Source organism: Sarcophilus harrisii, chromosome 6 (assembly GCF_902635505.1).
Source record: "Sarcophilus harrisii chromosome 6, mSarHar1.11, whole genome shotgun sequence".
In the NCBI taxonomy this organism is placed as follows: domain Eukaryota; kingdom Metazoa; phylum Chordata; class Mammalia; order Dasyuromorphia; family Dasyuridae; genus Sarcophilus; species Sarcophilus harrisii.
This window is the reverse complement of record NC_045431.1, coordinates 47,102,470-47,118,912: the sequence shown is the minus strand read 5'-3', so window position 1 is coordinate 47,118,912 and position 16,443 is coordinate 47,102,470. Positions and strand designations below refer to the sequence as shown.

At 32.9% G+C, this 16,443-nt stretch overlaps 1 pseudogene; it reads right to left on the bottom strand.

Moving 5' to 3' along the window:
* Positions 1-2,948: 2,948 nt before the first annotated feature.
* On the bottom strand, positions 2,949-4,736 carry LOC111721364 (annotated as a pseudogene).
* Between the last annotated feature and the right edge of the window lie 11,707 nt (positions 4,737-16,443).

Genomic DNA, 16,443 nt, shown 5'->3' with positions numbered 1-16,443 from the left:
TCAAACTGTCCACCTGATATTTCTCATTCTTTCTACATCAATCATATACATGCATATATACATACATATATGAATATATATGTTTGTGTATAAGGATGCATGTTTGTATATATACACATATACATATGTATATGAAGCTATACATACACACATATATGTGCCTACATTTATATATACATATATATTTATGTATTTGTGTATATATATATATATACATACATAGACTACATTGATTTTTATTGATCCACCTATAATGCTTCCTGATACAACTTATCACTAATCAAATCAATGGAATCATAGGACTTATGTGAATGAGGAAATCAAATTCAAAAGAAATACAAAAGGATACTTCTAAATCATTGAAATATAAGAGTAAATAGAGATCATGCCATTCAAGGTTCTCATTTTCTTGAGAAAACTAAAGTTCAAAGAGATCTGACTTACCAAATGCGACATAATGAGTAACTGATTTGAAAGCTAGGTTCTCTGACTTCAAAACCAGTTTCATTTTATATACTTCTTACTATCTACTTACGAGGTTAAGGTTGAGTAACTTAAGCTTTTGTAGACCCAGTTAATTCATTTATAAAACGAATATCTTAGAAAAAAGGAACATGAAACTCCAAATCCTGATTTTTTTTTCTCCTTGGAATTTTTTCAATGTTTCTTGAAAGGAATCAGTTTCCTGCCTTTTTAAGGCATTTCAGATACTATAATTCTCTGACAATTATACCATTATCACATAGTTTCTCTAAAAAAAAAAAGGTTAAGGAACATCTGGCCTATGGGCCATATAAGGTTCACAAAATCATTTGGTCTAGCCCTGCCAGAAATGGGTTGATAAAATGAGTTCAAAGCTAGTTACAACAACTTCCCACTCCTTGGGTTCTATAAGTTGATAATTTTTTGTGCATTTTGCAAAGGATTTCATAAATATGCAAATGGTCCTTGGGAGGAAAAAAAAAGTTCTCTATTCCTGCTCTAAAGGAAGACAGAATATGAAAGATGCTCTTGCATCTGAGGTTTTCTGCTAAGTACCCTTCAAAAATTGGTATTTGCAAAGGAAAAAAATATATTGGTATTTGAAGTATGTATCAGAGATTATTAGAAATTAAATCATCATACTCAATTGAATTATCCTTCTTAGCTACATTCACTAACTATAGTCTTCAATTTACACTTATTTATAAAAACTCATCATAAATATAGCAATTTATGTTTTCATTTCCTCGCAATAAACCTATATCGCTCTGTTTTATAGCTATTGGAAACTGAGGCTCAGGAAGTAACTTGCCAAATATCACTCATTTATTAAATAATAGCATCAGGATTAAAACCAAGCTTTCTTGTGGCTTTAGATTAGAGAGCACGTATCATAGTGCCTACCAGGTAGTTGACTCCACACAATGCTTATTATTCACTTCTTTACAATTTGATAAGTTGTTTCATTTTATATTTCAGAAAAATGACATTACCATCACAATATGTGGAACTGAATAAAGTAATAATAAAGGGAAAACATAAGTATCCATCCACTTGGCATTGATCATTTTTGACATGTAATGAAATACCATTACATAATAGATGCCACAATTGGGAAGAGCATATAATTAAAACATTAAATGTCAGGATTAGAGATCAGAAAATTTTTTTTCTTTCTTTTCTTTTTTTTTCCCATTTAGTAGCATATACGTGAAAAAAGTGTTCTGGTCGAATTCAATAGAGTTTGTCTGTTATCTAAAGATATGAATGTCCAATTGTCAAAATCTCGAAGAGAATTAATGAAACATCTAATGCAGCAAAAGAATGTGCTTTACTAAGTGACCATTTTAATTTCTTTCATAATTATTAACATTTCCCTTATAAAACAATGTTCGACAAGTCAGTTTTTAAAAAAGACACACATACGGAATAAATATATAACAACTTGTTATTCAAAATATGGGCATCAATTACTGAAGACCATCTGTAGGGTGATTAAACATTTCTTTTAGTGGAGTTATTTTATTTTATTTTTTTTAAATGGGGAATTCTTAACCTGGGATTCAAGAAGAGATTTCAAAAGCTCTCTGAACTTGCATAGGGAAAATATTTCATTTTTTTACTAACCTCTATCTAAAATTTAGCTTTTTTTTTCATTATTAAGAAAGTAGGCAACAAAGCATTACTCTGCTCCACCAGACTACTCAATAGATCCACAACTCAGAAAACATTAAGAATTCTTGTTATTATTTATTGAGTGAAATGAGCAAAATCAAAAGAACAATGTACACAGTAACAAGATAAATGATAATCAACTGTGATGGACTTATCTTTCCTCAACAATGTAGAGATTCAAGATAACTCCAATAGACTTGGGAGGGAAAATGCCATCTGCACCCAGAGAGAGGACTTTGGATACTATATGTGAATCAAAGCACAATATTCTCACTCATTGTTGCTTTATTTTCTTTTTTATGTTTTCCCCAAAATTTAATCTTGTACAACATCACAAATATGGAAAATGTCTAAAAGAATTGTACATATTTGACTTATGTTGGATTGCTTGTTGTCTTGGTGAAAGGAGAAATAAGGGCGGGAGGAAGAAAAACCTGGAATTCAAAGTCTTAAAAAAATGAATGTTAAAAACTATATTTACATGTATTTGGGAAAATAGTATTGGAAATTTTAAAAATAATTTCTGCTTTAGATGGAATATTCATTTAGGGGAAAATGTAATTTCATAACAACTTCAGAAATAATCCAACTAAGACAAAAAATTATAAATTTAGAGCCCCTTGTTAGAGCATGGGAATCAAATTTAAATATTTAGCTTCTTCAAGTGCTAGGTTTTTATGAAAGGAAAAGAGAAAAATAAGCAGTCTCCTAAGGAAAAATGGCCCAATGAGCAGATTAAACAACTTTCTAGTTAAATATTACACTGTAAAGGGGGAAATAAAGTATATGTCTCAGTTCAATTGAGTCACTTCATATAGGTATGCACCCAGCATTGTGGTCCCTTCTATGTAGTTATGCTTGTTGAATTTTTTCATTCTGTGAATGAGCACCATCATCTGGTGCTCTGACAGGCAGCAGAATAACATTTCTCCCCCCCCCCCCCCCCCCCCCCCCCCCCCATGACCTAGAAAATCAAGATCAAGTCTGATTCAACACCAAAACATTTTTTCAGGGCTTTTCTCCCAGTTTGTTAATGAGGATGATTTAAATTGGACATGGAGAGTTTTCTTTCATGGCCTACATACTTGAATTTGTTCTTTAGCTCAGTAAACTTTGCTTTCAACTTGTTTTTGACAATCTCAGATAAAATTTCACCTGTTTTTTGACAAGCTCAATAACTATATCACCAAATTGGTGGGAACTTACTAGTTACTTTTCCAGGAATAATCGTTTTAGCTTCTTTTCTAGAGAAGTTTCCTTCAAATCCATGGAGAGAGAAAAATGAGTAGCTCTATATTCATTTTTTTTTTCCTTTTCGTCAAGTAGAAGTGTTTCTGTTCCTACATCTTTTGCATGTTCTTCTAAATCAAAGTCAATCTTTTTATACAAGAGCTCTTTGTCAGTAACAAAAAACTACTGTTTCATTAATACTAGGGATGAGAATGTTGTAGAGAGCTGAAACTCTTGAGGTTGGTTCAAGCAGTTAAGGCTAATTACCGATTGGACAATATTCTGTGGGCATGTACTTGGGGAATGGCCCTTCCCACTACACTGTGCTGGCTTGATAATTGGTGTATACAGATAATTGTAGGAGGGACTGGGGGTGGAGTAAGATAAGCCAGGGTCACTTTGGCAGTAGAAAAGTAAGAAGGAGGTCACAGAGATTCTGCTTCTATTTAATTCAATCCTACCTCTAACCACCAAGAATAAAGACTAAGGACTTTTGCTTATCCTGACTCTGGTTGATTTTAAGGTATCCAGGGTGCTAATTCGGTCATCACAGAATGTGCCCTTTTCTTTCCACCATTTAGCACATTCAAGTAATGAGATATGACATGGCTTCATGCATTGAACCATCATTTACACCAGAATAAAGTTCTTTGTGATAATATTCCATGTTTGTAAAAAAAAAAGTAGCAAATTAATCTGAGGCCATATGTAATAAAGAGCTCCTCTTTCCCCAAATGAGTAGCTATCAGGCATAAAAACATAATCCATATCTTTGAAAAAGTCTAATTCTTGGAGAAAATCAAGTGATGTGGTCCTTCATAACCAGATTCCTCTATACCATTTAGAAAAAATGGCAGGGATATCCTGATTTATTTGTTGAAAAGCTCATTGGGCATTTAGCTAGCCAAGTACTGATCATTAGTCATCAGGTGTATCTTCTCGATGAAGTGTTCACTTTTTTTCTGGCAACATGAAGGGCTCACTATCCCAGCCATCCTCCAGAGCTGCTTGTACATCCAGATGCTTATAGATATCCAGCATATGAAATAGATATGAGACCAGTTTGCCAGGCAAAATAGGAGAAAGGTATTTCTGAGTCATCAAGGAGCTTTTGTTTCCCAATGTTTATTAGCTCAATTGTATCACTAGTTGTCTTGGGTTTGCAGCTGCAACTTCTGTTTGATTACATCTCTTTTCTCCAGCCATGCAGAAATGCTTTGGAATTCTACCAATTGTACAAGTTTCTTTATGTATTGATCTTGGTGTTTATCAATATGACTAAACAATTCCGTGAGGGTGGGAATTTTATGATTCAGTGAATGATTTGGAAACTCTTTGCACTGCTGCATTTTCAGTCCAGAAAGTTTTTAATAGAGCAGATGATGACATAAATCTAATAAAGTGAATTTAATAAAGATAAATGTGAAGTTCTCCACTTAGAATTTTAAAAGGTGGATGGAAAGTCTTGGCTAGACAATAGTTCATTTAAAAAATAAATTTTCTGAATTGAGAAGACTGAGAGCTAAGTAAGAGCCAATACTACAAAAGGGAAACCAAAAGAGTTCATTTATCTGAAGGTGAATGTACAGAAGAATACTGTTCAGAAAAAATAAATTATATTCCTACTATACTCTAGTCAGATATAAAGGCAAGAAGAAAAGAATGCAAGAAAGCACTAAATGAGAAATGTAATAGTTTGCTCTGGGTAAAGTAAGTAAACTAGTTTGGCTGGAATGTAATATGAATGCAGGGTAGAAATGTGAAATGAGCCAGACTAAACAACATTAAACAAAAATTTCAGGAGTCTCAATTTTATCCTCAAAGTTATAAGGAACTATTCATATTTCTTGAGTGGAAGTTGTATAACTAGGGATCTCATTGATTAACCTATATTTTTTAAAGCCATATGTGGAATATGAAACCAAGGTCTGGTAATAGAAAATAAGCACAAAAGTGTGCTACAATATTATAAGAATATCAGATAAGTCTCAGAAGGAGCTGAGGCTAGTGAGGGAAGTTAAAGATATAAGGATTTTTCTAAGAAAAGAACTATATCAGAAAAATGGGGGGAAGAGTTGACAAGACCTTTCTTTAACATAGATGACACATAATTCGAAAGAGCAGATGCTCTATTTTTATCTTTTCTTTCTCTGCCAAAGCAACTGACCTTTGAAGTTGAAATGTATCTAATAAGAATTACTACAAGATAAATAAGAGAGGTGGTAAGATAGCACCTCTCAACTTTTCATGAGCTTAAGTTAATACTAAGATAAGGTAGATGAAAAACCTAACTTGATCTTAATCTACATTAAGAGAAGCATCTCTTTTAGCACTAAGATATAATGGTCCTAAGAGCCTTTAACCACATTACCTTTAGACTATTTTTTCTTCCATGCATGAAATTCTGGTCATCCTGATTTGGGAATCTTCAATTTTTTTATTTCTTTAAGACTCAGGTAAAGTACCACTTTTCCCAACAAGTCTTTCCTTTACCCTCCAAGTACTAGTATCATTCTTTATAAAATCACTTTTCATTTACTATATATATATTTATTGTGTATTCTGATTAGTATATGTGGTTTCCCCCATCTTAATGTAAGTTGTTTCAATGAGAATGTTTTTGTTCCTTTTGTTATCCACTACATAATCTAATTACCTATTCCATAGTAAAAGTTGAATAAATGTTGATTGATTGATGTTCTCCGCCTTGCTCAGATCATAGTTACAAAAATTTTGTTCAATTATGTATGTCATGTTTAAAGAAAGACATTGGTAAACTGAAATGTGTCAAGATGATGGTAATGAGGACAGTAGGGGGTAACAACAATAAAAAGAAAAAAAAATCAAAACCTTGCCATGTCAAATTTCATTTTGAAGAAGATAAGTTTGTTTAGTCTAAAGGGAATATTTTTTCTTTGAAGAGAAGTGGTCATATAATTACATGATAGTATTTTCAAACATTTGAATCACTATGATTCTGAAGGGGGGTTTATTATTCTTTCATATAAGCACACCCTTAAGTAAAATGTAGATTTAGTTGTCTTTGAATGTAATAAGTTTCCCATTACTATTGGTCTTCCAGCAAAATTTTTATGACCACTTCCTGGATATATTGTAGAGGGAACTTTTTTGAAGGTGTGATGTTGCATCATTGGTGTTGGAAGTTCCTTCTCACACTGAAATACTGAGATATTTTAAACTTACTTGATCGAATATCTCTTTAAATACCTATGTGTAAAACAAACATGGACATTTGTTAAAAAGCAAATATCAAATGATTTTCCCCTTTTAAAAAGTCCATGAAGTAACACAAAGATGAGAGAAAACTTTCATGTTTAACTAGCAGTTGGCATTTTTGAAAGTGGTATTTTTGAGTGGGGACAGCACAAAGAATAGCTGTCCAGAGTAAAACTTAATAGGTTTCACTTTTTTTGCAGCCCTAATTTATGAGTTGCTACATATGGATATGTGTACAAGTTTTATGAGTACTGACAGGTGGCATTTGTTGGAGGGATATATAAAGTATTTGGAGTAGAAGACTGAGAAGCAGAAACTGTCAAAGGTAAAATTTATATATATACGATTTTACATTGTTTCTGTTGTCATAATTTAGACTAAACCACACCTGTATTTTCTCTCTCAGCAAAAATCACTGAGCTTTACAAACAATTCTATTTTTCTTTTTAAAATATCCAAACATAACATCAGGGCATCTATTAAACATCCACCTGAACATAACATTTTGCTCAGCATTATAGGATACGAGTAATACTGATAGAATCTTTTCATAATAAAAGTGTATATAGCTTGTTAGCAGGAAGAAACTATGGAAATGAGCAAAGATATGATATAACAACAATCCTTCTGGGGAGGTGAAAACAAAAATGTAGATTGCATGCATGGCCCTAATACTATATTCCTTCATGCTTGTTGGATTCATTGAATTACATTGTATTATTTCTGACTCTTTATAGGAATGGGATATTTCTGTGACCATGAAGATAAATAACAGTAATCATAGTGCTACTTCCTGTTAACCTAAGCCATCTAACACATTATCTCCTCACATTAAATGAAATCTCCATGAGGGAAAAGGCTGTTGTTTTTGTTTAGTTGTTTGTTTTTGGTTTTTGCATTTCTTTGTATCCTCAGAGCCTGGCATTGAAAATGCCATACTATGCATTCAATAAGTGATCAATGATAAAAGGACTGATAGAATGATTTAAGGATCTATAGAAAATTATCTATGACATCATTGAAGGTTGTAAAAATATTGCTATTTAAAGAATATGTAGAAAGACATGAACTGGAGACTAAAATTATGTGGTGAAAAGTTTAGCATTTTAATGAATTGATAGATAGAAAAGCTTTATTCTATATGTAAAATATCCTAAGTATCCTGAAATGTTTATATGGAACTAAGCCACTCATCACAAATTGCATTGTTGCTTACAATTGAAAGAACATAACATTGATTGATAAGAACGTAAGAACATTGTTAAGGTCAGCTATGTGTTATAGTGGACAGAGAAGCTGGACTTTATAAAATGGAGATAATGATAGTATTTCCTTCCCAGGACTATTATGTAAATATATTATTATGTAGCATATGTTATGTACATTGCAGCCCTTAAGTGGCATGTAAATATTAGTTATTATTAATTAATGCTGACATCCTTCAAATCCACACTTTCTAACTATGTAGAAGAAGGATATCAATGTCATGGGGCAAAAGGATGGGTGAACATATCCTATTGCTTGATAATGGAATTATACTGAGAATATTTGTATTGAGCTTACTGAGCATAAGCACATATTAATTATATTGTTATACTTGTTATATTGTATATTGTTATATTGTAATACTTGTGTTCAAAAAGAAAAAGTTATTTTAATCCATCTATACAATAGTTTATAGAATGTTAAATATAAAAGAATAATATTGAGGCAGCTAGGTAGCACAGTGGGCAGAGCACCAGCCTTGAAGTCAGGAGTACCTGAGTTTAAATGTGACCTCAGACACTTAACACTTACTAGTTGCGTGATCCTGGGCAAGTAAAAAAGATCATGAAATATTTATAGGAATTTTTCATTTGAATACATTTTGGAAAAAATGAGAATGTGATATTACTACTACTACTATTACTACTACTACCACCATTATTACAACTACTACTACCATTTCTGCAAGATTTAAATTGATATTAATTCTCAGAAGTCCACATTATCATTCTAGATCATGAAGAAGGATAGAAAGAGAAAAAAAAATCTCACAATATGAAGAAAAAGATCCCTTCTCATATATACATAGAAAGTCAGACACAGTATATTGTTTCATACTGTTTGTTTTGTCATAATTTTAAAAAAAAATAACCATGTGAACATTATTTTTTAATAATGATAACTTTTTTATTTTTCAAAATACATGCAAAGATTGTTTTCAACAGTCACCATTGCAAAATGTTCAAAATTTTTCTACCTCCCTTCCTACTTTCCTCCACTTCTAGATAGCAAGTAATTCAATATAGATTAAATATGGAGCCCAATCTTTCCCACAAAAATTACTTCATTTAGGGGAATAAGTGAGAGAATAAACTTCTCTAATTAAGAGAAACTTAATATTAATATGATAAGCAGGTCTATCCGTATTTAGCCAAAATCCAGTTAAGAGCTAAACCATGCTGGATTGACAGAGTACACACGTTTTCAGATACAGGATCCTTGATAATAGTTTTCATTGACTAGAAATATTTATTTTTATAGCTGAGATCAAAATAAAGTTTTACCATGCACTCTGTGATTACCTTGGGTTTTACAAAGAATTCTGAAAATCAAGCATTCCATTTCTCTATGCATACCAATGTACTTATACATTAATAAGATAAGGAAGTTGTGAAATATCATTAGTGTTTTTTTGTTTTCTTGATTACAATGGAACTCAAGCTGCAGGGCACATTGGCAGAATTTATGGCTCCAACCTTTAGTTGAGAATTCATGTAATTGCAGAGGGCAGGGATTACAAATGGCTGACTATTTTCTAACATAAAAACATACAACAATGACAAAAGGCATTGAATAAATAAGGCCTTTTGCTTGGAACTTTTGTACTATTTGAGAGCTTCAAAAGAGGAAAAAGTAGCAATTTAATTCAGAAAAAGTAGAAAACAGAAAATATGGGGAAAAGCCCCAAGGCATACTCCTAACAAAGTCAACAATGCTAGAGGTTAATGAGTCTGTAAAATAAACTTTTAGAAAGGATTGTTATTTTTGTGGTTATAACTGAAAAAAAAAATTACACACTATCTTTGTCCATACTGCTGGAAAATTGTAAATCATTTAGGTGAATTGTTTTTGTACGCTCGGGAATTTCATCTCAAATCCTACTCAAGTGAATTTTAAACAAGGATCCATACATTTTATTGTGTGTGTGTGGCTTGTTTTAATTTTTAATTTTTATTTTAGCATTAGCTTAGCATTATTTAGCATTATTACATTTTAACATTAGCTTAGCATTACTACCTTGGAAACCTATCTTCCTCTCACAGCATGTTTTTTAATGATGTGTACTGCAAGTTCTTCAGCATGTGAAATTAAACTCCTGAAGTAATAGTTTTATTTATTTATTTATTCAAAATGCTATATAATTCCCCAATTGTAGCAATTATTATTTATCTATAGCTGCATCTTAAAATTCTGCCCTCAGAGTCTTTCAAAGAGGTCTAAAATACCTAGATAGTTAAAAAATAGTAATGTAAAATTTGTTCTCTTAGGTTTAAATATGTATTTTGGTAATCTATCTGATTTGTGATAATGATATGGGAGAGCCCCACACAGTCATTTGCTTATGTAGGCTTTTGGCTTACCACTTGCACAAACAGCAATTCCTGGGTTCAGGGATTAAGTATGTGCTTCTTAGTCTAAAAGCAATTAGCTTGCCGCTGGTGTGATCACTCAGTGTTCAGTTTATGGAAAGCAGCATCATCTCTCTAAAACTGAAGCCATGGGCATATAGTGAAGCTCCTAGGCACAAGCCAATATTATGTATTTAAGTGGAGATTAACTATAGCATTAGGTAGTGATCTGGAAGTCAGATGACCCTATTGTGAATCTAAATTCTATGCTTTATTGCCATTGTGACCTTGAACAAGCAGTTTAACACTCAGATATTCTTAGCTCTTCTATAAGACAAAGGGTTAAGATTAGATTTCCTCAAAACTCCATTCCAGACCAGACACAATTTATGATGAATTTCTTACAAATTATAAATTGAGGATCTTTTATTTATTTGTTTATTTGGCTATTTTTTTTTTTTTTTAGTGGAAGGATAGTTATGAAATCAAGTTGGTCCACATGGGGTTCACATTTTCTTGTGAAATTAGACTTGGATAAAATTTGCATTTTTAAAAGATTATGCCTATATGTTTGTCATTTCAGCAATGTTTTAAATCAATATAAATATTACTTTTAAAAGCCTAAGTTTATCCCTCTGAGTCAGGGGTTATTGTATTTTTTATGTATTGGAAAGACACTAAATATTTCTTCACTTTCTGTTCAAGAATAATTAGCGTAATCATATTGAAGGATCAGGATCTGGACAGAGCCCTAGCAGACTTTGTCTATCTAAGTACATACCAGAAGTTGATTATTGATTCGAGTGACAGTTGCAAATGGAGGAAATTGACCCTGAGGTGGGGATGCCAGGGGAGAACAGTGAAATTTTGGATTAAGTCAACTAAGGCTTGAATGGAATTTACAGATTATAAAAAGATGGGTGAGGTATTAACATCTGGTATCCAACATCTTTCTTTCTCTTTCTTATTCCTAAATTCATTGTGCCTTTCTCCATTACCAATCCATATAAATTCCTGTTATTCTGTCTTCCTTCCTACAAGACAGGCCATTGTAGAAAGGACTAATCAGATCCTCAAGAGATTTATTAAAAAAACAAAAACAAGGAGATGGAGGTAGGATCACTCAGAAAGATATAGATAAAGCAGTGTACACAATAAATTACTAAAAATTTGATTCAAATGATTTGTCCATGTATGAAATACTCTCTGGTGAACATAGAGAATCATTCGAAGATAATATTCTATCTTCATTAAGAAGGCCCCCCTAAGAACGAGACCATGGTGATGAAAAAGGGTCCTGAAGGATGGGAAAGAGACCCTATAGGGTTCTAATGTGGAGGCCACATTATGCTTGAATCCCCACAGGAGAAAACCTTCAGCTATGGATTCCCACCAGACATCTTAAAGTTGTCCATTGTACTGAAGAAGAAAAGAAGAAAGAAGAGGCAACCATCCAATAGGAGGAGAAGATGTGCTTCCAAGCCCACTAGCAAAATGCTTTCTATATATATGGGTTTGTGTTACGCATAATCAGGACTGACAACAGAGGCCAAAAAGGTGGGCTATGGAGCCATCATGACCTAAGATTGTCTCATGGGGGAGGGGGTATCATGTGACACATACTGGGCATGCAGGGTTCACCCTGTGACACCCTCATCTGTGCAAGAGGATTGCAATGCTGTGTCTACATAATGGATCATCAGGTTGGCCCCTTAGAAAGCACTAGCCTCCACTGGACACATTTTTGTTACTCAAGAGTTGGGCTAGCAGTTTGGCCCATGGAAAAACATCTTGGGACCTGGTTCTTAGACAAATGGCTCGAGAACTGAATACCAGTTTTATACCAAAGTCTCTCTGGGAGGGAAATATACATTTATGTGGGGAGGCTCTGTAACTGTTACCAAAGAAATATTAGATTTTTACGATGTTACTTGTTGGAATTGTATACTGAAATTGAAAATCAGACTGTATTTGTGATTACTAGAGCTCATGTATCAATGCTTCCTGTCAAAAGTGGAAAACAGACCTTAATCCCATTAGAAAAAAGAGAAATATCATTGAAATAGAAATAGAGTTATTGAAACTCCAGACTCAATGATAATGTGAATTCAGATAAAACTGCTGAAAAAATCAAACATTGGTTTCATAATATCTTTTCATGGTGGTTAAAATTAGATTCCTGGATTGCCTTGTGTGTTGTATTGTTACTTGCTTGGTTGTTGCCCAGTAAGATTAGGGTGCTTTTACAGATCTTTTTCCATCATTCTTTCAGAGGTTACAGCTCAAGAAAGGTCTTTTTATCTAAAAGATAAAAAAGGGTGAATTGCAAGGGTAAAGGATTCCACTAAGAGGGAGTACTGAGGCCACCTTGACCTTTGATGCACAATAAGTTTTCTGCCACGTTGCAGAAATGCCCTTGTTGAGCAAGGAACATTGATTTGTGATCATGGGAACAAGTGTAAGCTGAGGGTCACAGCTAGTGGCTATATGAACAGGGATACCTTGATAGGGTCTCTCTCTTGTAAGCGCTGCTGAATTGCTGGATTGGCTCTCCTCCCCTTGGCAGATGTATACATACCCAATGCCCAGGAGCTGCCTCTCTGAATAGTGTTTGAGCATTGCCTACTGTTCACGTGCTGATCACTCTTGCAAAAATGTACATCAACAAGGCTGTACGGCATAATAAACTGGAGCTCTTTTCACACTCTATGAGTCACCCTCCTCATTCATCTCAACTCTGAGATCAAAGGAATCATATGCCATGAGCTCTTAAAAGATGGCCACAACACACACACACACACACACACACACACACACATACACACAAACACACATTAAAGGTTGAATACTAATCAAACTTTAAAGATACACTTCTACCCTCTTCCCTTTTAAAACCAGTATTCCCTTATCCCTAATATTACAAAGATTCTAGTAATGTCATAACTGTTAGGACATACTTAACAAACAATAACAACTAGTCACATTTGTGAGGAAAATACAGTATAATAAGACAGTAGTGAAGGTACTTTTCTGTTCAGCTCTGGTCTTTTCAGAATACTTAAAACTATTCTATTTCATTGAAGATTGATTTTTCCCTTGAAGGATTCTATTCAGTTTTACTGTATATGTAATTCTTGGTTATAATCCTAGATTTATTTGCCCTCTGAATATCAAATTCCAAGCCTTCTGATCCTTTAATAAAGAAGCTGCCAAATCTTGTGTAATCTGAACTGTGGATCCCTGATATTTGCATTGGTTCTTTCTGACTGCATATAATATTTTCTCTTTTGCTTGAGAGCTCTGAAATGTAGCTACTATATTCCCAGGAGGAAAATGAGGAAAGGAATCAATGTTTGGGGACCCAAGGTCAGAGTGCAATATTATTGTGAGAGGAAGATGAGGAAAATGGAAAGCAGAGGTCATACTGTGGAGACCAAAGGAAAGTTGGTAGGAAGGTAGGTAGGATATAAACCAGGGAAGGGGGGAAATTTGGAGGAATGTTGTGTTATTTAAGTTATGTACTAATATTACTACATCAAATTTCAAGATTTACAACAATGTTGCCATTGTTGAAAGGATAAAACACAAAAAAGGAAATAATTTACAACAAATAGAGTACTTGGTTTTCAGTGATAAGGTATCATTTGAATATTATTATCTTTTCATATTTGTAAGATATTTACCTCCAGGGAGGAATACACAGATGTTGTTTGGGGAAGAAAGAAAGAAAAAAAAACTTAAATAGCAACAACACTCACTGGAATATTTCATGGCTGTACTTTCATACAGAGGAAATATTTTTTCAGGTAATACAGGCCGTCAAATACTTGCAATAAACATAGAGCATTCATTGCCCAAATTGTTAAAATCATGGAACTTTTGTTATTCTTGTTCCTTTTGGCAATAAGGCAAATGTTGGAGGCTCTACTACAGCATAGAAGCAGCTTTTGAAGTTAATATTTCTGGGATGAATAAAACATGAAAAGAATAATGAGTATAAAAAATAAAAGAGATTGTCATATCTTTCAAGAAATAATTCTTCAATTACATCCAATCAAACCAAGATATACATCTTGAATACCATATATAGGTTAGGTTGTGCAGTCATTTCAGATGCGTCCAACTCTTAATCATCCTATTTTGGATTTCCTTGGCAAAGATACTGGAGTGAATTGTCTATTCTTATTCAATTTACCAAAAAAAAAAAAAAGGTACCTGAGGTCAACAATGTTGACAGATTTGTTCAGGATTACACAGATAATAAGTGTCTGAGGCCAAATTTGAACTAATAAACATGAATCTTTTTACTCCAGACTTGACACTCCATTGTATCACTAAACCACCACTGAGTATCATGTACTAACACAGAATTTTAGAATGATGACTTTAGTGATCATCCAATTAGAACCCATTAGTTAATGGAACAAAAAATATAAACAAAGTAACTAATTATTAGCAAAAATAAAAAAAATTAAGCAGGACATTAACCTGATCTGATTGGGAAAAGAAGGAAAGAAGCAAAGAAACAAGCATTTATTAAGGGTTATATGTACCAGAACTTAGAATTATATTATTTGAATTTCTCAAAAAATGTATATTTATATTAATTTTGATTTATTGATAGTTTATATTATATTTCATAGTTTAGAACACTAACATAGATTCTAGTGACTTGCTCAGAATTACACAATTAGCTAAATATATTTCAACCTAAATTTTAAAATGGGTCTTCTTGATTCTATGCTTTGAGCTCTAGCCACTGATCTGCTCACATGCATCAAGCTCCATTCAGCTGGAATCTAGATCTATTTTGTTTCATAATCCACTATCTCATGTTCATTTCTTTGCGTATACCATAGCACTTTGACTGGGAAAAAAGAAGGATAAAGTATGCCCTCAAATTGTTAATAGTTTAACTGATGAATAAGGACAGAAAAATGATAAAAGATAAATACAAGAAAAGACATTATATCAGTGTTTGCCCAGAATTCTGAAAAAAAAAAAAGTTATAAAGTAGCCTATACTCAACTGAACTGTTGTTAGTCATCAATTGAGTTAAAAGGGCAGAGAAGCAATAGCTCATCACATTGTCAGGTTTCTGAAAGAAGAGAAACTGAGATAGATTCTAATCAGTAAAATGAAAATAGAAATAATCTGATGTTGAATATTATTTTAGGTGAGATCTGTGCTGGGAGCAAATAAAGATGGAACACAAGATAGACTGGAGGGAAGATTGCCATTTGGCAAGGGCAGTGACATTTGAAAAGTGATTAATCAAAGATAAGGCTGGAGGTATCTTGAAATCATGAACACCAGGTGAAGAAATTTGGCTCTCATGTGCTATGGGAAACTAATCAAATGTATTAAACATTAAAAAAAGAGATTAATTTTTTTTTATCAGGTACAGCCTGCCATATTTTTGGTGGCAGATTAGAACATGAATATACAAATAATGTGATTGTTCAGGAATGGTGTGACTGGATTAAAGTGTTGAGAAATTTGCAAATGTTAAAAAGTTTTTAAAGTTAATAAAATGAGAGAGCAATAATAAGAAAAACAAGAAGAACAATGAGAAAGACAAGAAAGAAAGACAAAAAGAAGGACAGAAATAAAGAAAAAGAAAGGGAGAAAAATATATTACTTCAGTTATAATTTCATTCAATAATTCTAGAAAGCAATATGGAATTATTCTAAAATAAAAATTGCTAAAATATGCATACTTTTCATTTCAGAGATCCCAATTCCTAGGAATATATCTCAAGAATATAGAAAAGAAAAAAAATTCCAAATATATCCTCACAATATGTGTATGTGTATCTGTTTTGTAAGAGTGTGTAGAAAAGGAGAAAGAATGAGAGAGACAGACACAGACAGAGAGAGAGAGATACAGAGAAAGGAGTGATGATGGAGAGAGAGAGAGAGAAAGGAAGAGAGAGAGACCATGAGAATACAAATGGGAAGAGCAACAACAATAACAACAATAAGACCCATTACTTGTAGGTATAATTATCAAAGTTAACTATAGAGAAGAGCCAAGAAAATTTAATGGTTTTCCTTTGAAGGAGAAATAGAATATCGATATGAAATATCACATGTTTAAACAGGATTGTTGTTTTTGAATAGCAGGAAAGGCTATATTTAGACAAAAAAATGGTATTAAAACACTAAATTTAAGAAGTAAAAAAGAAAACCAAAAACAGCTAAG